Source organism: Monodon monoceros, unplaced genomic scaffold, assembly GCF_005190385.1.
Source record: "Monodon monoceros isolate NGI ecotype Baffin Bay Population unplaced genomic scaffold, NGI_Narwhal_1 Super_Scaffold_11, whole genome shotgun sequence".
Lineage (NCBI taxonomy): Eukaryota > Metazoa > Chordata > Mammalia > Artiodactyla > Monodontidae > Monodon > Monodon monoceros.
In genome coordinates, this window is record NW_021703767.1 from 121,314,762 (window position 1) to 121,340,917 (window position 26,156).

Sequence of the window (26,156 nt, forward strand, 5' to 3'; positions counted from 1 at the left end):
CAGAGGTACACAACCAAGTCTAAGGTTTAAGGAAACCAAGTTTCCGTATCCACTGGGGAAATGACAAGAGTTATAATGGCGGTGATGATGCCAGTGACAATAAAAGCTAATGTTTACTGAGCACTTTCTACATGCCAGGCCCTGTGCTAAGTGCTTTGCAGACATTATGACTCACTTAGCGCCAAGAGAGCTGACGAAAACGAGAGTGATTAAAAGATGTTTAGAAAAAAGGGAAGACGTTATAAATTCCAGGATGTGCGGAAGGTCAACAGAGTGTCAACAGAGAGAGAGGACAATTCTCACATTGTCCCAGCCTAGGACGAGTTAGGAAGTTGCTAACTGCCTGATATTTCAGAAAGCATCCTTGGGCCAAGAGGTCAATATCAGAGACCAGGTATATCAAGATATGTCCGCTGTCCTCTGCTATCACCCCATGGCCCAGTGCCATCCAGGTTAGCCTCTGCAGGCCTGGCTCCATTCAGCTGCCCTGGGAGTGACATGGCCGGGTAAGGCGGGGCTTCCACTGGTGGGTCCTTCCTGTTCCATCCTGAAATGGGCACACTGAACGCTGGGCAGCTTAGTCAAGGCTGCTCTGTCTGATGCCTCTCCAGATGTCCTCCGACATACAAGCTGTGTTCTGCTGCTACAAATCACTTTGCCTGTATGACATGGACACACTTCATATCCAGAGTAGCTCCTTTATTTGCCGTGACGTGGAGAAGGTTCAACAGCCATGAATTTTTCTTGGGCTGGGTCTCGGAGAGCTCCACGCCCAATGCTCTGCAGGAAGACTGGGCAAGCTGCCATTGAGGAAACCCAGCCTGGTGGATGGAGTCAGATGGTGTAGCTCTGTAACTGCCGTGCAGAGCAGCAGTCCAGAAGCTGAACTTGGCCTGCAGACCCGTTTCATTCAACCCCAGAGTATTTTAAAATGTTTTAATGCCCTCCAGTTTGCCATGATCTAACCACTCTTATCTTCCTATACCCAGCCTACGTCGAACATTTATATTACCCTCCCGTCCCTGGATGTATCTGAATTTTAGACCCTAAACTATAACATAAGGATAGATCACTTAAGCCTGTAATATATCAACCTCCATACATTCATAGCCCTCCTAAAATTTAAATGGTGAGATATCAGTATTCAAGCTTTCAAAACTACCAAAGTACTCCATCTTCATGAAGAAGGGGTGGTGAGAAGCCTTAACACGGAATATATTTGGGTCACATAATATTTCTTCAGGATCCCTCCAGTTTGTTCATTCCCATGTGGGAAATTTCCTACCGAGTCCTGGGGGACAGAGGGGCAGGTATCAAACTCTCCACTTTGCTTCAAAGTCAAATTTTTTTTAAAAATTTATTTATTTATTTATTTTGGCTGTGCCGCGCGGCTTGCAGGATCTTAGTTCCTGACCAGGGATTGAACCTGGGCCCCGGCAGTAAAAGCACCGAGTCCTAACCACTGGACTGCCAGGGAATTCCCTAAAATCATTTTAATGATACAGTCTGCTCAGGCTTCGAGAGAGAGGTGATAACTCCTAGTCAGCCCTCCACAGAATCAGACGCTCGCTCTCAGAGGCACCCAGCTCTCCACTGTCATGAGCGTTCGGTGATCGGACGCAGGTGATGTAATAAGGGAAGCAGTAACTGCTGAGAATGCGTAGCGGCTCAGTGGGTCAGGGTATTCTGAATTGATATCAGGCTCCATCACAGCGTCACAGAGACAACAAGTCTAGAAACTAGATCACAGAAATGGAGCCTGGAGGTCAAATAATGGGGTCAACACAATAAAGCATATCCAGCAAGATCACAAGTGTCCTCGGGGAATCTCAGAGAAGTATTCAATGGAACAATGGCGGTCAAGCCAAGGAAGCAAACCCCGCTCTGGAGACGTTGAGGGGGCTGGTGCAGAGCCGACCCACTTGGTCTGGGGAGCGGTCTAAGCATTTGTCATGCTGGGGGGACCTCCTGGAGAAGAGCTGCTGATGCTTTTTTTTTTTTTTTAAAGCTATACTTTATTCTTTTATTTCATTTCCTTCTTGGCCGCGCCATGCGGCATGCAGGATTTCAGTTCCCAGACCAGGGATCCCACCCACGCCCCCTGCAGTGGAAGCAAGGAGTCTGAACCACTGGAGCGCCAGGGAGGTCCCGAGCCTCTGGTGTTCTTGCCCAGCTCTGCCATGCCTCTTCCCCACCATCAACAGACAGCCCCACATTCACAGTGGTTCCCCACCTGCATCCGGACACAAAATGCCAAGGCACAGAGATCACTTTTATAGACCTGGGCTCCCAGATATTTAGTTGAGTCCATGTACATACTTTCCTTGCACACACATTTCCTTCTCTTCTGTTTTCCACAATCCCTCCTCCCATGTTTTCCATCACTTCTCTTCCACCTCCCACTTTTCCAGTTTGAAGCCACTGCTGGCAATACCGCAATCCCTGGAAAGAGGCCAGCCATGACAGCACAGATCTCTGAGGCAGCACGGGATTGTGAAAGTCACCACAAACTAGGATTCAGGAGATGCAGGTGACCGGCAGGGCCGTCAGGCAAGCCCACCGGCCAGTCTGACGTACAATCAGAGGCAAAGAAGCTTTTCTGTACTGCGGAAATGCTACAAAAACTCTGGCAAGACACACAAATGGATGCACAATGGTTTAGACAAAAGAAACTGACTGGGGAAAACTGCTGGGTGGGGATGGGGGGCGGGGGGGGGCAGGGAAGAGTACGAAAGGAACTAAGTTCCAGTTGGCTTTTGCCAATTTTACCCCCAAAGAAATTTGATTAAAACTAAATGAAGGTTTCTGGCAGTAGATATCCAAATAGTTCCCCTGCTCACCTGTTTCAGAGTGAAATTATCTGGGGGTGAGGGGAACAGGGAGCAATTACATCAATAAATATGTTGTCTGCATTTAAAAAAAAGTAAAATTCCCCGAACAAACCCAAACCCACTGTAGATAAAAACCCACAATAGACTGTTTAGAAAAATTATGCTTTAGATACACTGATCTAAAAAAAAAAAAAAAACCATCTAAAGAACAGCCTGTTCTGTGGAACAGCTCGAGTTTCTGCCTGTGCTTTCATTTTAGAAAACAAATGCTCATAGACTCCACAGGGGGAGGAGTTTAACACAGGGATTCAAACTCACAGAAAATGGCCACCGGGTTTTAGAAACCTGAACGCAACGAACAGGGGCACTCTGGGGACCTTCTGGGAACACAGGACACTTACCTTTCACAAGAGTCATTGTCTAGAGGCAGATATAGCCTCTTTTTCCGACCAGCAACATAAATCATGGCCTCCGAAGTATTTGTTTGCTGAACGCCACAATGACTAATCACCCGACTTTTATTTTCCTCCCTGAGTCAGGAAACCTCATGGGGGGAAAAATAGGTCATTTTTAATGGAAGGTAGCTGCTAGGATTGGATGTAAGACTCCCGTTTAAGCTTCATAAAAGAGAAACAATTAAAGGCCTCGAAAAGTATTTCCTAAAATAGAGAGACGCGCAAATCATCTTATTGGAAACGCCTATCATTAAATAGAAAAGAAAGTCTTAACACAGATCATTCGAACATGGTACAAAGCTCCTGAGTGGTTTCCTGAAAAAACGTCAAAAAACAAAGATGAACATTAAGAATATTAAATAGACAACAAAACAGGGTAAGAACTCACTTCGTAGCGCATTTTCATTTAGAGAAAAACACGTTCTCCCAGGCAATTTCTGAGAGAACATTTCACTCTTTTTCTGTGCAAAAAGTCAACTTGCAGGGTACAGGGGCTAAAGGAACTCCAGAATTGCTAGACCTTGACAGGAAAAACTTTAAAGGTCAGGCTTTTTCTTTTTCTTTTTTTTTTAAACCTGATTTAGCACAGCACCCGGGGTAGGCCAGTTCTCTAACATCTGAGAGAAACCCCATTCGGGGCTTCATTTCACTGCCACGTCATCCCTTTTTCCATGTATCCCAGCGCCTTCTGCTTCCTCAAAGTGGTCCTCCCACCCCTTCCCGTTTTAAAGCAAAGGTGGAACGTGCATTAGTGCAAAGGAAAGGGCAGAACACACAACAGGAGGAATCTGCAGCAGGCACCTGGGACACAGCTGCTACGACTGGCTACTGCCTACCCCCATGAACACCAAGGGCCACCCGAGACCCCGGCACCCCTGCTCTCCGAGTTCGGGTCAAGGACCACAAGACCAGAATAAATAGGCCTACGCAGGGACAGACCAGAATGCCAAGTAGGTTTTGAAAACACAAAATCCTCACTTTGGTCTAGAAGCGAACCAGCATTCCATCAGAACTAATCAGAACTCTCCATGCTTGCATGAAAAACGCTTATACGTTTGGGGAGACTGATTCTGAACGCCAGTCTCTCTTGTCTGGTAAGATAATAAATTCAGCTTTGTTTTTACTGAATCGCTGGTCTTATTATCTAGTGGTAATCAACTCTGCAAATAGTCAGAAGTTGTTCTAACACACGAACAGGAAAAATAACACAAACAAAACGGGACCTAGAAACAACATCCAACTCACAAAGCAGGAAGTGGCAGCTCCTATCTATCTCACCTGGCACAAAGCCGGCCTTCAGGGGTTACTGAAATAACCCCAGGATGTCCCTGTAGCATTTGTACAGCCACTGGATTTCTCGTGACAACGGGGCACCCTGCGATGAACACGCACATAGGCGTGGCCAGCAACGTGGGGTGTGTGAGCTGCGTCTTCCTCTTCATACTCCCTGAGAAAATGTTTCATTCCTCTTGAAACTACATTATTGTAGACCTTAGCAATTTTCATTTAAATAAGAGAGGGAAAGTGCTTTAAAAAACAGGAGGCAGCCTTCTGCCTCTCCCAGATTAAAAAGAAATGTTCTTCATTATCTTAGTTGACAAGAAGCCCAGGGCTTCGATGGGACAGAAAGTGTGCACTGTAGTGTCCTTTTAGCAATGTCTGTGAGAAGCCCAGCAGGCATGATAGGCTGCTCTCCCCAACAGAATAGTTGTGGAGTGCCAGTGCCTCCTTAGGCTTTGCTTACTGACTGCCACCTCCTGCTCTCCTGATAATCTGCCTTAGGACAGGACCTACCTGTTTCTGCAGACAGCGTTCTGGACGGGCAAGGGACACTGGCTTCTGTTCCCAGTTTGCCACTAGCGGTGTGACCCTGAGCAAATCCTATGACTTCCCTGCACTTCCGTTCCCTTATCTGGAATGCAAAGAGGTTGGGCTAGTTTCTAGTGTTCTTCCTAGCCATAAAATTTCAAACCGTGATTCCCTACCTCCCATTCTGTCACCTTTTGATTGATTGCCAGCCAGTAAAAATCCTTATTTCCTCCAAAGCAGACAATCTCTCTCACTCTTAAATTCATGCACTTTCCTCAAAAGGGTATGGGGTAAAGGCAGAACCTGAGGTCTGGCCAGTACTAGTATGCCTTCGCCGACAGTCGGAGGAAGCTCTGCAATCCGGGACCCCTGGCATGCCTCAGACGTGAAGTTGCCATATGCTCGCTTCAGCACCTCTGTTTAGGGGCCTTTGCCATCACTGAGCCAAACCTTCTCCAGTTACAGCTGAGGAAATCAAGCCAGCAAAGTTACGTGACTTTCTTTCCCAAGGTTGCACAGTGGGTCACGGGAAGAACTGCCAAGCCTCCAGTCCTGTCTCATACACGGTGGTCTTTTGACCTCTCCCCAGACCCCCTCTGCAGGGCTCTGGGCTCCTTCCCTGGCCCCCTGTAGACTTCCTCAGGGTCTCAGAGGGTAATCAACAAACACTTATTGTGCACCTCCGGGCAATCCCCTAAGGAACTGTTTTAAACTTTCGAAGTGACAGAGCGACTCTGGGAACACTCAGCCCCACACAGGGACCGGGACAGCTATAGCAAGACACAAATCTTGATCTTATCAGTGCAGAAATCCATTGGTGTTTTCACTCTAAAAGAAAAGCCTGCAGCAGCACTTGGATGGTAGATAAGAATAGGTGACAAAGATAGGGAGGGCCCACGAGGGTGGAGTCCTGATCTGGTACCTGGCACATGGTTTATATTTGTTGAACTAACTCAAGTTTGCACATTCCCTTTGTCCATTTGCTTCTTGTCAAAAATTCTGAGGTTACTGTAATACCAGGGACAAGGGTCTCTAAGCCACAATCAGGAACAATGATCTATTTCATAGTCTCACTATGTGGCTGGGGAAACTACGCGGGGTGTGGAGAGAGGAGGCTGGACTTTGGAGCCAGATAAGAGCCCAGGGCGCGAAAATCTCATCTCTACAACATCTGCCGCATTACTGAACCTCTTTGCCTCAATTTCTACCACACCGGGTTACGTGGAGATTCTAATAAGATGGCTGAGATAATGCACATAAGGTATAGAATGGACTTCATGAAATTCAGTTCTGTCTTCTCTCCTCAAGGGCTATGGGTATAGACGGAGAAACCCTGATTCTAGGCAAGGCTCCAGGACACTGGCATCCTGTTCCAAAAGAAGCAAACCATCAATGGAATGCCAACAACAGTTATAAAATGACTCAGTATTGTTTTTTAATAAACATATCCCCACTGAGTCATCTGATTTGTAAATTACGTACAAGGAACGTAAAGTGCAATTTAATATACACAAGTCAAATATGTTTTATATTCTCCGTACATAGCTTAACACCAAGCATGTTTATATGTCTCAATCCTTTCCTGTGAATAAGCAAAGAAGAGAGCTGGGACTAGGAGGGGAAAAAAGGATAAATTATTCTCTCATCTATAAAATGAGGTTGGGAACAACGTGAACTAAAAATTATATGATTCCAAGATGCGGAGAACAAAGGATGTATAATGACACAGATGTTTATCAACCAGAAGACACAGAGTCAGATAGACAAATGCATCAAAATATTTTAATGGCGTGATTGTGCACCGTTACTGCCATTAAATATATTATTGGTAACAACATTTAAAGTTACGCTGGTTTTGCAAACTCTGGGCATAGTGACAGGGTGTCACCACTTACTCTGCAGGGAAAAGAAGATGATTTGGGGGCTGTATGTCACCCAGTACTGCCGTGGATATACCGTGGATGGCAATAGTGAGGTGCGATAAGACCACCGTTCCTTCACATCTGGGATCCATGTGTTTTTATCTCATTGCAAATATAATCCGTGAACATGAATAACACAAATGTAAGAATTTCGAGCACAGGCGTATCTTCATGGAATTGAAATCAGCCTATCAAGTCTCAGGTTTACACCCTTCCTCTGCTTCCTAGAAACTGGCATTTGTTAACCTTCATCACAGCAGTGCTTGTTTAAAATGGAGATTCTCAGGGGTCCCACCTGAAATTTACTGAATTCGAATCTCTGTGCTAGGGACCTGGGAACCTACATTTTAATAAATTCCCCAAGTGGATTCTTATCTGTACTAAACTACTGGTCACCTGAACTCTCACAGGATAGGTTAGCTATCGCGGGAGGTATGCTCTTTCCATGACAAAACTAACACACTAAAATAAATCATAAAGATAAGGCTTTGGATATAGATGAATATTATGCAAAAATATATATACCTAAAAAAAGTTTTAAGGGGAAGGGAATCAGCATTTATTAATTGCCTACTATAGTATAGATCCTGAGCAAATTATATATTACTCAATCTTCAAAATAATCCTATTTGAGTTATGGATGGAAAAAGTTAGGCTTAGAGAGTAACTTTTCTGAAGTCACAACCCTGGAAAATGGCCCAGCTAGGTTGTGAAACCAGATTTATCTGACCCCGGCCTTCTCATTCCATTGTACTAAGCTCATATGCCCATGAAAACACACACACACTCTCTCACACACACACACACACACTCACTCTCTCTCTCTCTCATGTCATACAACAGCCATATGGTAAAAGGCAAAATACAAATTTAATTACAAAATTAATTAGAAACCTTTGCGCCAACAGAAATGTAGTTTTTAAAAAGCTTTCTATCAACGGATCGTCTTTGGTCAATCTGCTGACAACAGAATAAAGTGGATGACTACCATTAAAACCACATTTAACAGCCTGAATTTTAGTAATCAGAAATGTGTTTTGGGGCTTGCAAGGATCAAATTTAACAGTGACTCTTCATTTGCGCAAGCTACGAATTTTTTGCAAATGAAACCACTTGATATTCATTCTGCAAGGAAAACACCAACAAAGGAAAGGAGAACACCAACAAATGTGTGATCTAGCGCTTGTCAAACCAATGGCCCTCCTGGGCCTCAACCCTCCTCCTCCTGCGTCTAACGCTCGAGGCTCCCTCCTCTGGGAAACACCCTGCTCTGGCTTCTGGAGCCCTGTTCTCTTGTTCTTCCTCACTCTCTTTTTTTTTTGCGGTATGCGGGCCTCTCACCGCTGTGGCCTCTCCCGTTGTGGAGCACAGGCTCTGGACGCGCAGGCTCAGCGGCCACGGCTCATGGGCCCAGCCGCTTCGCGGCATGTGGGATCTTCCCGGACCGGGGCACGAACCCGTGTCCCCTGCATCGGCAGGCGGACTCTCAACCACTGAGCCACCAGGGAAGCCCTTCTTCCTCACTCTCTTGCCGGACTTTTCTCTAGGTCCTCCCTGGGTCCTTCTTTTCTCATAAGGCTCCACCCTCAAGCTTTGCTTCCCTACAGTCTCCCACCGGAAAAATCTCTTCTCTCACCTCTCGACTTTTTCTCACAACCCAGTGTCTCCCAAACTAGCCCTGGCCTTCCTCCGGGGTACAAAGTCACTGATCGTCTGGGGGACATCATACCTCAACACTTCAAACTCAGCCCCTCTAAAATGCAGCCCCTCACCTCCTTCCAAGTATCTTCATGGGTGCCGCTGCTTTGGAAATCTCAGTGTCAACTTTAGCTATTTCTTCTCTACTCAGATTTCCAATTGAGTACATTGGAAATCAGATGTCAGATTGTGTCAATTTGTCCCTTCGTGTCTGTTCCTTTCCTGTTTCACTGCTATCACCCATTTCCGGTCTTCCCTGAGTTCCCCCCAACCCTGCCTTTTCCTTGGTGGACTGTGGTCCTTGTCTTAACTGGTCTCCCTGTCTCTGGTTTCTGCCCTGCCTTTCCCTCCGATCTCATAGTAGGTACTCGATAAATATTCGCTGTAACGTTTATAGAACTCCTAGAAGTTTGCAAAGCACATTCATACTCAACATCTCCTTCTGGAGTTTCAAACGTTTTCCACTTGGAGCTTAAGTTTATTACAAGTAGCATTCAAGGCTTACAACCTGATTTCTGTTACTTAATGCAATCACTGGAGCTACCTCTAACTTTGTACCTTGTAAATTAAAGTAGCTCTTAAATTGCTTTACTTCTGAACATTCAGTGTCTTGTGCGGCCTACAAGCTAAAAGAGGAGAGCATTTCAAGTCAAAGAAAGCCCCCTCGCCAAACTGCTTTTTCCTCTGCCGACAGGTTAAGTGGACAAAGAAAAGGCCTCTATGTAAAGGTGACAGTAACAGCAGAATCAAAAAATTAAAAGAAATTCCTTTCTGAAGATTTTAAAAAAGATTTTCCTACTTATCCAGTTGGAATCCTATTTATGGGTTAATCTCCAACATCCTTGCAGCCAATATTCTAGCACGTTAACAGAAAAATTCTAATAGGTGAACGATAATTCCTTGCTAACAGAATGCGCATGACCGTTATCATGACTGTGAAAACACAGTCATACGTTTGGTCTTGAATACCCAAGTAAGTGCCTTGTAGGAGCTCAATAAACATTTGTTGCATGAACAAATAAACAAATGAATTCAGAGAAGCCCTTACTATTGTTTATAAATTGAAAGCGTATGTATTCACAAGTGGATGGCAAGGTATGTTAAATTTGAATAAAATGAAAACTTGCATTGAAGGGCCAGAAGTATGATGTATCAACTACTCTGGTCTCTTCCGGATCCGCTCCAACTGACTGCCGGGGAAGCCGGTGAAAGGGAGGGAAGCTAATGTCAGGCATTGCCCACCTGACTCCACCTCTCTGGAGTTAAGGTTATAAGCTCCTAGAGGGCAAGCACTTTCCCTTGAACTTCATGGTGCTAGCATCGTGCTTTACACACCGAACGTGCATCCTAAGTGTGCTCTGAGGGGCAAAGCCCTCTACGACCTGCCTGCATTTTCACATTTCAATCCCTCACGTCTCTTCTTCCTTACTTCACAGGGTTATTGTGAGGAGTGAGTAAAAACACAGCACTTAAAGCCCTTAACACACTGCCTTGCACTCACACACAAAAGTGCTTGATAAATGGTAGTTGTTATTATCACTATCTGGGGCCCTGTCTATGCCTCAAAGGTGAAGTTTAGTGTTCTGGGCTGTCAATACTCATCTGTGCAAACAGTGTGTGTCCTGGGGACGGGCTCTTCACGCTTGTATCCTCAGCGCCTAGCACGGTGGTCACCCTGCAGCAGGCCCAGAAGCTGACTGTATGACTGAGCCATCGAGATGCGAGCCCCAGGCCTTTCCCCACCCAGCTCACTGGGTCTCTCTGAAAAGTCATTTAACCTCTCTGGGCCTCAGTGACGTCTGTGGGTCCTTCCGGCCTGAAGAAGAGACCTACAGAAGCTCCCACGACAGTCACTGACAGAACTGGAATGAGAAGCCCTTAGTTCCCCCTTCATGTCTCCTTAACAACAGCTCGCCTAAATGTCATTGTCACTTTGTAATCCCCAAACCTGGTGGATCGCTGGCAACAAATCATAAGCTCCTTGGGAGTGGTTCAGTCCCTCAGAAAAAACATTTCCTATTTCACGTAGAGTACGGAGAGATGTAAATTCAGTTACCTCAGTTAGAACAGAGCAGGCTTAACAGAGTTAGTTTCTCGTGCTTTGGAAGAAATCACTTGGAAATCCTTGATTCTGAGTCTTCCATCTCCACCGCATCGAGATCTAAAAAGAAGAAAAAAAGCAGTGTCCCATAACTGGGTGCCAGGACTGAATATATCAGCAACAAAAGTGATTGCAATTAGCCTGTGTACTGAACACCTACTGTAAGTAAAGCACTGGGCAAAGTGATTGACACATGCGACTTCATACAGTCCTCACAGGAGACATTCCCCCATTTTTACAGCTACATAAAGAGGCTCTGAAAGGTCACGGAATCTATTCAAGGTCACAGAGCTAGTTTATGTTAGACCTGGGACTTAAATGCAGGTTCAACTGATTCCAAACCCTGGGTTATTAACCTGTTAGTCAAGGTTTAGAAACTTTGACAGTGACCCACCGTTTTTAAAAATCATATTATAAAAAATGAAACCCCAAAGCCTAAAAAACAATGCTTACTCTTATTATGTGCAATGCACTCTGATATTTTCTAGTCTACTCTATTATTTTTTATATTGCATTATATATTCTATATCTTCAAAAAAATCCGGTAGTAACCCACTAAACTGATTTCACAATCTTCTAATGGGTCTCTACTCTTGTTGGAAAAACACTACACTCAGAGATAGTACCTCACCAGAAGTTTCTCTGAAACCGCGGACTTAATCCTATGCTTTTTAACCATGAGAACCTGACCGAGCAGTTGAGCTTGATAATTAGGAGAAAACTCTTTAACCTTTAAAATATGTATAAAGCACCGTAATACGTATCATCCATAATGGATCCTTAGAAGAGATATTCAATTTGGGCCAAAGTCCAGAATGGAATTAGTCACTTACCTGTAGCAGAGGAGTTATAAAGTGGCACCGCGGAGAGACTAAAATCTCAGGTGATTTATAATATACCCTGCAAAGAAGTGGCTAACTGCGGGCGGTCGTGTTGTACCAATAGAGGAGACCTAACTACTGCCGAAGTAGAAGGCTGAGATTGCAAGCCCCTGGGGGCAGGGCCCTGCTTTTGCACGTCCCCTTCAATTCCAGGGGCTCTGGTGTTCGACCAAGGAAATGCTCAGGTTCCCGATGGGTCAGGACCGGGGTCCGAGTCGCAGTCCCGGAGAGGGGAGATGCGGCTGTTAGCGCAGTTCCCAAGCCTTCTGGACTGGCGCCCGTCACGTCCCCAGCCCTTGGGTGCGCATTTGTCCCCGGCCCCCCGCCTTCCAGCAGAGCCGCGCAGATGGGCCACTCGCTGCGGCGTAACGTGCCCGACCCTGCGGCTAGACCCCCTCCCCCAGGGCGCGGGCCCGGGCGTCCCGGCACCTGCGGGCGCCGGGTCGCCGTAGCAGCTCGGCTCTCCGACGTCCGCGGAGCTCCCAGCCCTGCGCCAGCGTTCCCCTGCCGGGTTTCGAGGCTCCCTCCTGGGAGAAGAGGGGTCGGGCCGGCCGCGTCTCGCCCACCCGTCCCGCATACGGCCCCTGCGGTGGCACTTACAGGGCTCGGCCGCTGCCCCGCGAGCGCGTTCCCCGGGGGTCCATGGCGCTTCCGGACCCGCGAGTCAGGCCGCGGCGTCTCGCAGCACCGCCCAGAAAATGGACGCCGGCGGCTCGGCTCGGCCGGCCCGGCCCGCCCCCGGCGTGGGGTTGGGGACGCAGCCTGGCCGGGAAGAGGGCTCCCCGGCCTTAGCCGCGGGCCCGATGTCGGAGCGTCAACGCGCCCAGGACCCGGCCTCGGGACGCACTACGACCCCGCGAGGCCTCAGGCCCAACCTGGGTGCAACTGGGGGCGGGGTGGGGGGAACCCACGACGGCCCCAGACGCCAGGAAGGGAGCAGCGGCCTCCGCTTCCCTCTCATGGGGGAGAACACAATTCAGAACCTGCCGCGAGGGCAGCCGAGTTAGGGGCTTTACGGCCACAGAGCCTAGTCACTATCAGAACCAGGCCTGGGTCCGCAGAGGGGGTCCCTGGGTTCCGCACCCAGATCCCAGAGAACATCCAACCCTTGCACATTTAAGAGGCAGGCTTCAGAGAAGTCAACTGCAGTTTTAATTTAAATTCTCAGGAATCGAGTGTCACCTGCGCTTTCCCACGGCTGACAGGAGAGGCCTAGATTGATTTTCCTAACGTGCTATAAAAGCTAGTTCACGCAAAAGACCCGGGCCTCTTCCTGAAATAAAGCGCACTGACTGCCTGCTAGGATCTCTCGTCCAAGATTCAGGGACTGCTCATTGAGAAAGTATTTACTGAGGCCTGCCACAAACTCGCCCTGCGGAGGAGCTAACAGCCTAGTGCTCTAATGTACAGGTTTTGTTTGCTTGTTTTCTACAAAACCATCCATGTTCCCTGCCTTTTGGTAGTATGAGTCTTATTTTAAAATTTTCTTTTGAAAAGATTCATTCCCAGGTTACAATTTATAAAGGATAAGAAGTAGGTTCTTTGCACGCCTTACATCCTGTTTTTAGCTTGGAATACAGCGTACACAATTCTGCTTCCTAGTTCCTGATCACGTTTTAAGATTGTGATCATTCTGATGAATAAAGGAGATTCCAATATTGCATACAAAGCAGTTAAAACATTTTAATAATCACAGAGAAATATACTGACTTAAAGTCAAATTAAAGCATCATGTAATTTAAAAATAAAGACAGGGTTTTGAAGGTTGATAGACTGGGCAACCTGCACACACACGTACACTAGCAGGTTACAACCTCCTCAAAGCCAGTGCCCTTTATTCTTTCTCCATGGGCCACGTTCAGAGAGAGCTATTCCACTAAACTGCATTTATTAACTGAGGATTCATCTTCGTACTTAAAAAACCCAACAATCCTGCAATGTTTTTGTATACGTAATTGCCAATCAGCTACAAAACCTGAGCGAACACGTTGTTAATCATGGATTCCAAACTAAGGAAATCTGTGGTCTGACTGCAAGTTTATGTGTTTCCACTGAGGCTTTTGGGAAAACTAAGGCATGGGGATTAGGAACTTCTAGTTGGGAAGTGCCAGTATGAGGTGCTGTTCTCTGTGCTGCCCAGCGATTGGAAGGTGGGAGGTGGTAGAGTGAGGCAATTTGGCCTTTGGATTCTGCCTGCCTGGGTTTAAAGCCCAGCTTCGTCAATTACAAAGCTACACACTGTGTGACTTTAGGCAAGTTATTTAACCTCCCTGAGCCTTGGCTTGCTCATCTGTAAAATGGGGCTGATTTTCGTATTACGCTTACCTCGTAGGGCTTTTTGACAGTTAAATGGGATAACACGTGTGAAGCATCTGCATACGGCTGTCGGTGCTCGAGGTCAAGTATTCAGAGTTCTAAGTTCCTACCATCCAAGCAGTAAGAACCGTAGTTCCCATATGTAAAGCAACTTTTATACCATGGAAATTTTCCATGGGTAGGCCGCCAGGGTCACATGGGGAGTGACATAAAGGGATTTTAAATATAGGTCTGACTTCACTTTCTGTGCTGCTAACATGTTTCAGGTGGTACCTTGATCAGATGCTGTCAACAGCTTGCTAAGGGTGAAATCGGCTCTGGCTCTCCTAAGAGGCTTAGCAAGTGAATGGCTCCTTACATCCACTTTGGAATTCATAAACAGTGGCATTTCTTTCTCACTAGGGCCAAATGTTTCTCCAAAAGTGAGTAGATTTCCCCTAAATTGTTATTAATAACTAAAATATCACGGCAACAGTTTTAAACACCACAGCCTAAAACTTACATAATCAGACTGTCCTTCAAAATTTTCCACCCTTCCTCATAACTGGTCACAGATTCTCTCTCTTAATCATTCTTCTTAGTATGGGGAATTATCTGGAAATTTCCAAGAACGTCCCAACTTGTCATAATTTTATTCTTTTCTGTAAAAATTTATTCCTTTCAAAACAACTAAATGTGATATATTTTTATATCCTTATAATATTTGTCATTTCAATGCATTTGCAAATAAGAAAAAAATATCCTAAGACTTTTAAGATTCTCTCCTCTCTTAAATTTCTACTAATTCTTCAACATCTCCACAGCATGGCCCCTGATCCTTTTCTAGCGGCCTTTTCTAGGAAGCTGTCCTTGATTTGTACCTCATTTCATTTAATCCCCACATGATTTCTGTTATGTTACAACTGCCTGTTTCAGCTTTCTGATTTGACTCTTGGCCAATTTATTTACTGCCCCCCTTCTTTCTCTTTTTTAAGGTTTCAATGTTATCATTACATAGGAAAAAATCTAAAGTGTGTCCCTTTGAAACCCACTTGCTTCCTTTGTTTCCCACCATGGGTTAGGAATCTGTAACTCGTTCTGCCTCCCATTCTTCACGCACTATTAATTTAATTTATTGTTTTACTTCTCTCTTCCCCTCATCCTGGGTACTCACCAAGTTCTGTCACTTGGCTCCCTCTTATATGCCTGCTTCTCTCTTTCCCTTTAAGCATTTTAAGAAAGTCCCCGTCCAAATCATCTTCTCTAATCTCCACTACATTCCTGAAAAGCCTCCTGTGATGTCGTGTTGAGAAGTCTACCAAGGGCCTTGCAGAGGCAGTGTGTAGAATGCAGGTGGCAGCTTCCCGCCCCTGGAAGCCAGGCAGGAAGTAGTAGGAACTGGGGCCTACAGGATCATTCATGTCCCACCTAAATGGGGGATGGGGTTGTCACTACCCAGCCCCAGACCAATTGTTGCCAGGTGGTAATGCCAGATCTGCAGAATTTTCCAATGAAGCCCAAATCAGGATTTTTATATAAAATATATTCTGTGTCTTGATCAGGTCTCTAGCTGTAATGACCACTTTACAGAAAGTCTCTGAGACAGAGGAACATGTAAAGCAGTTGGGGGACGGGTGGTGGGATGAAATGGGAGATTGGGATTGACATATATACACTAATATGTATAAAATAGATAACTAATAAGAACCTGCTGTATAAAAAATAAACAAATAAAATTAAATTTAAAAACAAAAAAAACAGCACCAAGGAATGTAATCTGAAATTTCCGATTTGGGGAAACCCTATGAGTCAAATTGTTTCTTCAACAAAATTTTTATGACAATAGCAAGGATGAAAGAAAGAGAGGGAAGGAAACCTATAGATTAAGTGAAATGTAAGGGAACATTAATTGGACTGTATGGACCTCATTTGGAATTGTGCTTTGAACTAGTTTTTTTTTTTTTAAATGACCTAACTGGACAAATCTGAATGCTGACTATGATATTTGAAGTTATTAAAGAATTATTGTTATTTGTTGGTGTGATAATGATGCTGTGGTTCTTCTTCTTTTTCTTCCTTTTTTTTTTTTTTTTTTTTTTATATAGCAAGTGTGTACATGTCAATCCCAAACTCCGTAACTCTCCCTACCCCAACCCTTCCTCCCTGGTAACTGTAAGTTCTCTGTGAGTCTGTTTCTGTTTTGTAAATAAGTTCATTTGTAAAGCGATATCATGTGGTTATTTTTCTTTCTTACTAATCAACATTTTTTTTAGGATTCCATATTTTTAGAACTTTTTATTTAGAACTATTTCAAAGTTATAGAAGAGTTGCAAGAATAGTACCAAAAAACTATATACACTCCAGTCATATCTTTTTAGCTATTTTTATTCTTGAATCATTTGTAAGTTGCAAACATTCTCTTCCACACCTAAATACTTTAGCATTTATTTCCTCAAAAAAAAAAGAAAAGCGTCTTCTCTTAGTATCCTTGTCTTTTAGAGAATCATACTAAAATATTTAGCAATAAAGCGATATGATCTGGGATTTGCTTTAAAATAATACAGGAGAGGATTTACATGAAACAAGATTGGCCAGCCATTGAGAACTGTTGAAGCTGGGCGAGGACTGTACAGGGGTTCATTAGACTAGCTTTTTCATATTGTACGCCTGTTTAAGATTTTCACGATAAAGTTTTAAAAGATTATGTTAATGAAAGACTTTAAAATGATATAAAATGCTTATGATATGATATTAAGTAAATAAAAAGAAGATACAAAATTGTCTATATTATCTCAACTATTAAAAAAATCACCAGGCATAGATAAAAGACTGAAGGAATGCACGCCAAAATGTTAACATTCCAAATTAATTCAAAGTAGATATATATTACTTTTATAATTAGAAGTAAAAAATACAATTCAAAAAATAGAAAACAGAAAGTTGGCAATGGATTCAATTAAAATTCTTGATAGAAGTCAAACAAAGTACATATATGGGTTGGACTGACCAATGGGCCCCCAGTTTGCAGCTTTTGTCTTAGAAAATGGGTCCACAAACTACGTCCTACAGGCCAGTTTCGCTTGCCACCTGTTTTTGTACAACCTTCAAGCTGAGGATGGTTTTGACATCTTTAAATGACTGAAAAAATAAATCAATAGTAAAATAATATTTCATGACATGAAAATTAAATGAAATTCAAATTTCATTGTCCATAAGTGAAATTTTACTGGGACACAGGCACAGCCAATCATTTCTGTATCTATGGCACTATGTGTGTATATATATAAAATATATATAATTATTATTATACTTCATATTATATATTAGTATGTTTTTAATTTCATCAATAAAGAGTTCATAGAAATTTATTTTCTTTGTTGTTATATAAATACCTACATATCATCCTCAGTTTTGCCTTGATCCACAGAGCCTAAAATATTTACTATCTGGCCCTTTACGGAAAAAGTCTGCCAACCTCTGGCTTAGAACTGGGCTTCCCACGTGACCTAAAAGCACCTTGGTTTAGCAGAAAGTGCACTGGACTGGGAGTTAGGCGTGGCCACTTAACTCTCTGAGTGACCTGGAGAAATCAGAACTTCTCCGGGCCACAGTTCCCTCAATGACAGAATAAAGTGAGGCTAAGTTTCACACAGCAACTGAAGTCTGTGCTTCACGTTCCCGTAAGAGCCAAGCAAGAAGTACCGGCTGAGTAATATTCCATTGTATATATGTGACTCAGCCATTAAAAAGAAACGAAACTGAGTTATTTGCAGTGAGGTGGATGGACCTAGAGTCTGTCATACAGAGTGAAGTAAATCAGAAAGAGAAAAACAAATACCGTATGCTGACACAAATATATGGAATCTAAGAAAAAAAAAAAAAGGGCATGAAGAACCTAGGGGTAAGACGGGAATAAAGACACAGACCTAGTAGAGAATGGACTTGAGGATACGGGCAGGGGGAAGGGTAAGCTGGGACTAAGTGAGAGAGTGGCGTGGACATTATATACACTACCAAACGTAAAATAGCTAGCTAGTGGGAAGCAGCCGCATAGCACAGGGAGATCAGCTGGTGCTTTGTGACCACCTAGAGGGGTGGGATAGGGAGGATGGGAGGGAGGGAGACGCAAGAGGGAAGAGGTATGGGAACATATGTACATGTATAACTGATTCACTTTGTTATAAACAGAAATTAACACACCCTTGTAAAGCAATTATACTCCAATAAAGATGTAAAAAAAAAAAAAGAAGTACCAGATGATGGCGGCATTACGTGCTGGTGTGCCAGCAGGGGCGGTGCTCCTGGAGACCAAGGAATTCAAACCATCAGAATATCCACTGGGGATGGTTTGCCGGGCACTCAGACCAGGGCCTGGAAAGGTGGGTGAAGAGCAAGGAAGACAGGCTTTGGGGGCTCCAAAAGCAGAGCAGCACACCTGTGAGGGCAACATGACTTTGGGCAAAAGAGTTTCTAAAGTCTGCTGCTTAAAATGGGTATTTGGGGTCTATCTCCAGGCTGAGCTTTGTGGAAAACCAAAAGCATTTGGTCACAACCCATGTAAAAATCTGCTCATTTAAAGTTTAACCCAGTTCTAGTCAAGTGATGGCAGCAGGGCTGGGGGGTGGTCTCTGGCACCCTCAGCACGTAGAATAGGAGCCTTGGGATAGAGACTTCATAAGCTTCTGGGATAAATCACCCTCAAGGATGCCAATCTGTGGGCTTTTCATAACAGTCAACGTGGGACAGTTAAGCCCTAAGGCCAACATTGCGGCCGAACCAGACAGAACATGAGAGCACCCAGTGCCTACACAGCAGGCCCGCAGCCTGCATCTTGGGGGCTCTCCCAGCCTCCTTTTACTCGTTGCAACCCCTCCCACTCCTCCCTTGTACCCCACGCCCCCAGCTTCAGGGTGCAGCACAGCAGCCTGCCTCCTGACTGCCCGCTTTGTTCCCTCCTTCTGATTTTCCACACACCCCTCCCCGCCTCCTTGCTGCCCTCTCCCCACTTTGCCTCCTAGATGGCCCTTCCACAGTGTTTCCCGAATATCCTGCATTTTCTGATCTTTCAGTGATGCCCCTCTCTTTCCCTACTAAAGGTCCCCCGCTTCCCTTCCACAGCTCAAGAAACAAGAGAAAAGGGGAAAAAATTACAAGGGCACTGCCCTTCTGGGATTTAACCACATTCTCAGCTGGTGGCTTTTGTTTTCTCCTCTCACTGACTTGTAAGGCCCTCGGGGCAGGGACTCTACGTCATGCTCAGTGCTGGGGAAGATGGGCAGGACTGTGAGGCCTTAATTAGAGTAAGGCCTCAGACAGGGTAGAAGATTTGAGCAGGGAAAAAAAAAAAGAATTTCAAAATATCTATTTGGCAGCAATAACCACGGGGTAAAGTAAGAGGTTTGTTTAATCATATAAAAAAAAACCATGAAAGTCTTCACAGCATTCTATGAACGCAGAAAAAATATTTATACTGGCATTTTAAAAACAAAACCGAACCAGAAAACAAACTTCCTCCACAGGCCAAATATAGTGACTGTAGAGCCAAATGCTAGTCTCAAACCCTGAACAGGAATAGCTGCAGAAGCAAGAAAGTCATTAAAGGAAAAGATGCAAAATGAATGACAAGATCAAAAGAGCCATTTTCTGGTCAATGAGATGTTTGGGCCATGGCAGTGCCATGCTGGGATCACCTAACAAAGACAAGGGCTTTGGCAATTGGTCTTTGATTTACCTGCTTCCCACAGAAGCAGAACAGCCAGCAGGGAGACCCCCACTGTCTGTCAGGGAAGGTGAAAAAGCAGAAGCATCTTGCCTGCATCACGAATTCAAATTTTTGCATTCAAGGCCTTCTCAACTTAACATCTGCTCATGAATGCGAAAGAGTCGCAACCGTTTTGGAGGTCACCTGCTAGGCCAGGCAGACCAGCTTGGAGAAGGGCAGCCAGACATACGGTGGCTTATTAGGAACCAGGACATTTTGGGAAGGTGATTGAGGATGAGACCCAGAGTCCCAGGGAAGAACCATCTTTTCCATTGGTTGAGATGCCCCCAAACTGAAGGCTAGCCTTCAGGAAACAGTATAAAAGGCCACTAAGAGAGCAGCATGCCATTCATCTCTTTCTGGAACAGAGAGGATATACAATTGTACCTGTCCATACAACCCCCTAGCCTTGTGAAAGTGGACATGAGCTTCACAGGGAATTTCGTGTCACATTTCCATCCTGCCTGGGTTGTAGTGGTGCTTGTCACACAGTAGATGCTCAACAAATATTTGAAGAAGTGAACTGAACAGCTGAAGCCCCTCCCCACTGATGGGCAATATTCTACTACAAAGAACTAGAACATTCTTCATGCAGTGGAATGTTTTATGGCTAGTCAAAACCAAACAAAGTGTAGGGAGTCAGCCAGGCCACTTCTAACTTGTGATAAGCAAAGCCCACTAAATTGTGAATCAGTGTTAGAAGGTGCTTCTGAAACATTGAGAAGACTTTGAAGGGTCTTATGGTTTCTAAGGTGTAGAGCAAACCTATCCCTTTGTTCTTGGAGCTTCATTAGCAGACGAACCTAAAAGGCATGAAGGAGTTCTGGTTCTGAAGAATTTCCTTAGTATTATTTGTTCAAATAGCGCAAGAACGCTCCAAGCAGTGAGGTCTTTAGAAAGCCACCAACAGAGTTCTGCAGAAACTGAAGCGTTTGAGGTGTCAGAGGTCAAAGACAATTTACTGGCAAGGTGGGACAGACCCTTCCACCTCTTGCCTTTGAAAACAAAAATTAAAGGAAGTCGCTCTCTCAATGTTTTGCCACGAATTGAAGTTCTGGAGTTCTTAAGAAAAATAAAGCAACAGGCTTCCCAGAAATTTCCTTGCTCCAGGATTCCTTTCTTCTGTGGATTTCTTGGGCTAGCACTGAATCTGTGCCCAAATTTCAATACCACCTAGGACTGCAAAGTCCAGAACTTCACTGCACCTTCTGAGGCCGTGTTGCGGTGGGTCTGGGTCAAAGGCAATGACTCTGCTGGCACTGAGTCCTGGGAATTTGACTAAAACCAGCCATGCGGGCCTGGCCCACCGTCTCGCTTCGGGGGCAGCTTACCTAAGTCAGGCTCAACGCACCAAGTCCTCAGAGCTGGCTCTGATATAACGGCAGTTACTCGTAGAAAGGAGTTTGTGGTCTGAGCATGAGCACCCCGCTTCCTGGTAACGCTCTCCATCAGCCCTTCCCCTGTCTGCATCCATGTCACCATCCAGGTCTCCACCTAAATACCACTCCTCCGGAAGGAGTTCCCTGGCCAACCATTCTAAAGTTGCTCTTCGGGCTTCCCTGGTGGTGCAGTGGTTGAGAGTCCGCCTGCGGATTCGTGCCCCGGTCCGGGAAGATCCCACGTGCCGCGGAGCGGCTGGGCCCGTGAGCCATGGCCGCTGAGCCTGCACGTCCGGAGCCTGTGCTCCGCGACGGGAGAGGCCACAGCGGTGAGAGGCCCGCGTACCGCAAAAAAAATAAAATAAAATAAAGTGGCTCTTCGCCTCCCAACAACACACCCTTGTTTTTTTAAATTGTATCTTCTCTTTCTCCTTTGCACTTGTCTTCTCCAATTAATTGTTTACATATTTATTTTTGTGCCCCTGGCCCCTACCACTCCACCACACTAAGGGTGGGTCTATGAGAGGCAGGCCCTGGTCTCTCCTGCTCATTACTATATTTCTAGCCTCTGGAATATGCCTGGTATGTAGTACGTACTCAATATATTTGTTGAATTACCAAGAAAGCCATTAAGAACAGCATTTCCCTTGGAAGGGAGCTGCTAGAATGAACCATATGGTACCAAGGAACTCAAAGGCTTAGCGTATTAAAGAGAAGATCGTCTTTCTAGATCCATCTCCCCATATCAACCAGCCCTAAGATGTGGTCTGGGTACCCATTTCCTCTATGGGGGATCCATGGAAATCGCTGAGGTAGATCAACATCCCTCTAGTAGCAAGAGATGCCATCTTGGTAATCTCACTGAGTTAAGGCTTGGAAAAACAATTCCTATTCTCCGAAAAAAGAGTTGAGAATTTTAGACTACAAATCATTCAGGCAGAAAACCACAGATTTGCCCATTTTGTTTTGGTGGGAACAAGGCAGTTGTTTGCACGTTCTTCCTGTCGCACCTGCTCTGGCCTGCCCAGTGTAAACACCTTAGCCAAAAAGTATAAATGGGTTAAGCACTGTCTTTCCAACAATGAGAAGGGATAAGTGCCATCCTCTACAACCGGCAGGAAATCCAATGATAATTGTAAATGGGTAAGTTTAGAAAAGCTTTGTGCCTGGTGAAATATGAAGGCAAAGCATTAAGGCGAAACACAACGAAGTAATAAATAATAATTATTCTTCCATTCACTGGTCTATTAATTACAATGACAGTGGTACAGTATACTTCCCAACAGTCTTATTTGGCTTTCAAGCTCCTTGACTTGTGTTTAAAATTCTTTTAGGAGAGGCCAAGAGCAACATAAATGAATAATGCCACAAAAAATCATGAGGTATGAAAACCTATAAGGTAACACAACCACGCTTGAGTTAAAAACAAAAGGATCGACATTTTACAGAGAAGAAATACACTGTTGAATCTCTCAGGCATTCAATTGTAGGGTAAAACAATTCCATTGAATCCATCTAATCTTGTGATTAAGATTCAAATGGGTTCAAAATGATTAATTTGTACCGGCCTATCAAAATAGAAGACATTGAGTTGTAATCTTTCCGAACAGCAACAGTGTTTTAATTACAAATGCTGGGCTCATTATTTGCTCAAGAACGAGTGACAATTAGCTTGATCCTACTGCAACTGTTAATGCTACTGATACTGAAATAAACAGGCAATGCTGAATCAGGGTTCCGACATTTCCCTTCAGTTTACGATCCTCTGATTGATGCTATGTGCAAAATGTACTTAGTCTTTTTAAGTCACAGGCAAGAAGGAAAATGGCTCCCAAACAGCAAAAAAAAAAAAAAAAAAAAAAAAAGGTATTGCAGGAAGGATATTTCATGGCCAGCCCAGAGAACAAAATCACTGAGATGAATCATGTTCTAATATACTGAACCAGAGAAAAAACTCCAAGCAAAATATTTAAGTTGGCCTCAAAACAACAATACAACAACAACAACAAATCTTTAGTCCATGAGAGGTTTGATTTGATAGACAGTGCTTTGGAATATTAGACAGACTGCTAAGATAAAGCAACTTTTTACACAGATGGTTCTGCAGCTCAGTGTTCTACATACTGGAGCAAACCTCAGGGAGGTTTTGGGTTTGGCAGCATCTCCCTCCTAACACACCTACAAAGATGGTTGCACAGAGGCTCCATGTGCACTTATAGTTGGGGCTGGGGTGGGCTTGGGTTTGGGTCCTTCTCTACTGAGAGCTCGGAGGTTACCAATGGAGGAATCAGGCAAAAACAATAGCATAAGCATTTCCTGATTCTCAGAATTTCTGAGATATCTATTGTTTCAGTGGCGCTGGTGAACTCGTGATAATGAAACTACACCTTTGCACACAAGCCTTGACCAGCATTCTGGAGCACATGACAAAGAAAACCTTAATTTTGAAAGTGCTGAGCACAAAGGGGAAAAGAAAAAGCTCTTACTGTGCAAGGTTTCTATGTATAGAAATATGGCTTAATTCTTAAGGCTTGAAGACCGCATTTATAAACGTCTAAAACCAGTTCAGACTCTACATGAGAGGAAAAAGAACTGCAAAATTTTCATGAAACATTTTTTTTTAAAGACTATCTTTTGCATATCTGTTACTGCATTTTAAAATAAGATGTGGTTACTAAAGAAACAGGTTCCGGCCCAGTGTTAACTTGAAACTAAAATATATTTGAGAAGTTAAGCTCAAAGGAAAGGACCCATGAATTTATTTTGAAAAGTGCTAGAATTTGGTGCTTACAGAACCACAGCTGTATGGTTTGCAATGAACCATTCTAGGGACTCTGTTTCATCCAGTGAGGCTATTTTTCTTCTAACAGAGCCATCTATATTTAATATTTCCCCCTTTAAAATTGTGATTCCTCATCTCCCCAAATAACAGATATACAAATAATACATTTATTCTTGTACATTATCTAAAATTGATTTTGGAAGCCTCTAAGTTTTTATTTTCATCTCTCATATAACACGTTTAAAGACCGCTTCTTAAAATTTAAATATTTTAAATGTTTCTTATTAAGCTTATTTGCGCTGTTCAAAATTATCTCCAGAAACCCATTTATTTTTAGTTTCAAGCTAAAATGGAGCTGAATCCACAGACTTTTCAAAAAATTCTTTTGTGGTCTAATGGCGCCACACCTATCATATATATGATTTTTTAGGAGGAATCATCTCACTTTTATAGCAGAATCATTTTACAAGTTTATAAAAGCTATATATTTGTATAGTATCTGAATAGGAAAGGCCATCCAACTGAATACCCTCCCCTCCCAATCACAACTGTCTTATTTAATTTGTTTTAAAAGTCATATTTTAATCTATTTAATGTTCTTGCTACATGGCTCAAAAAAAATCTATAAAACATGCAAATTTCAACCTACCTGTATGTATCACTTAATGCAGTGCTAGCATCACAAGACATTCAGCCATTTTTATGTAAAGCGATGGAGACCAACTGATTTCTCCGTCTTCTTGCTCTCAAGTTTTAGATGCAATTGTCACACACACACAAAACCATACGCAGAACAGCTTGAATGTACTGTGATCACGAGAACTGAATTTATCAACAGGAAAACAGGTTTGAAAAAAGAAGTTTCTCATCCAAGGTTTCTCTGAGGCTGCAACCAAGGAAGTAGCGTGTTGAATTTTTTTCCCTTCCTCCTCTGAGAGTTCAAAGCCTGGAGCTGACCACTGCAAAGGCCACTGTCACATCTGCTGAAAATCAAACCACTGATACCAGTACTGAAAATACAAATTTGAGAACCAAGTTGTTTGTACGCCATGGAGTGCATAAGAGTTAAAAATAGATTCCACCTTGCCTCCTACCCGCATAATAAACATGTAAGTTTCAAGTGTTTAATTTGATATTCACATTAATTAACAATACAACATACATTATTTAAAAGACAGCAAATGCAAGAAGAAAGGGGAGACACCATCTGGTAGCAGAGTTTTGTTGTTGTTTTTGTTTTTAGGGTTTTTTTTTTTTTTTTGCCTTTGTTAAAAAAAAAAAAAAGGTAAAATTCTATTTTGAATGTGATGAAAAGCAAACATCCGGAAGCAAATGAATCGGAGCTGAAAGGTGATGCTGAAATAGCTAAGGCTGTAATGAGGCAAAAACAAGTCTTCGCTACCAGATGATATGGCATCCCGAGCATTTACATACTCACATCTGAAATACTAGGCAACGTGTAATGAATTCTATACACAGCATGCACACACACAGCACAAGCACGGCTAATCCTGCCTGCCATCTTAGGCTCGCAGAAGCAAGATACGCACTGCAGGCAGCACACGAGCACTGGGGAAGGAGGAGGCAAAGGACAGCTCACCTTAAATGCAGTGTCTGATTAATGTTGTAAGTGACATTGCATATCAGCCTCAGAGTCTTGGTTCAACTGGGTAGGAGGGAACAAAGAAAAATGTCATCAACTGGTGATGCAAGATGAGCCCAATCACTAAACACTGTTTAGCAAACTCCAAATTCTGCAACCAGACAGTAGAAGGCATTTCATACAGTTCAGCAGAGCTGCTGCACAATGAATGTGCCCTTCTGCTTCTGAGAATCAGACAATCCTTTTGCTAAGGAAGAAAATAAGCTGGAACGAATACTGTCACATCTTCTTCTTGAAGAAAGCTTTCAATACAGTATGTATCTGTTTCGGGATGCATTTTATAGACTGTTAATTTCATAGAATGGCTAGCAACAATGACAAACACAAACCTTTTAAGCTACTGCAAAGTAAAGAATAATATTATAAAGGGTGTAGCATTTCTAGATTATTTTCCAGAATCCTAAATGGTGCCGGCAGGCTTGTAGAAGAATGCATGATCAGCTGTCTGTATCCGTGCTATAACCTCTAACCACAAGCCGTGTAAATGTATTCTGCTAAATGTATCTGCGGTACAGAATGGCAGATACCTCCCCAGTCGGAATGGTATTTAAATGTGAATGAATTTGCTTAAACTTAAAA

At 43.8% G+C, this 26,156-nt stretch overlaps 1 protein-coding gene across 5 annotated transcripts in view; it reads right to left on the bottom strand.

The window, feature by feature from the left end:
- ZBTB38 (zinc finger and BTB domain containing 38) overlaps positions 1-26,156 on the bottom strand; it is a 76,150-nt gene that overhangs the window by 31,096 nt on the left and 18,898 nt on the right. Inside the window, exons 3-4 of one of the 5 annotated variants that reach the window (XM_029213936.1) lie at positions 25,515-25,580; positions 10,772-10,876 (exon numbers count right to left, since the gene is read on the bottom strand). The gene's annotated coding sequence lies outside the window, so the exon portion shown is untranslated. Of the gene's footprint in view, positions 1-10,771; positions 10,877-11,649; positions 11,860-12,126; positions 12,141-12,297; positions 12,403-24,563; positions 25,132-25,514; positions 25,581-26,156 lie in introns of those variants that run through there. The other 4 variants (XM_029213938.1, XM_029213937.1, XM_029213940.1 and 1 more) reach the window with 4 other exon arrangements.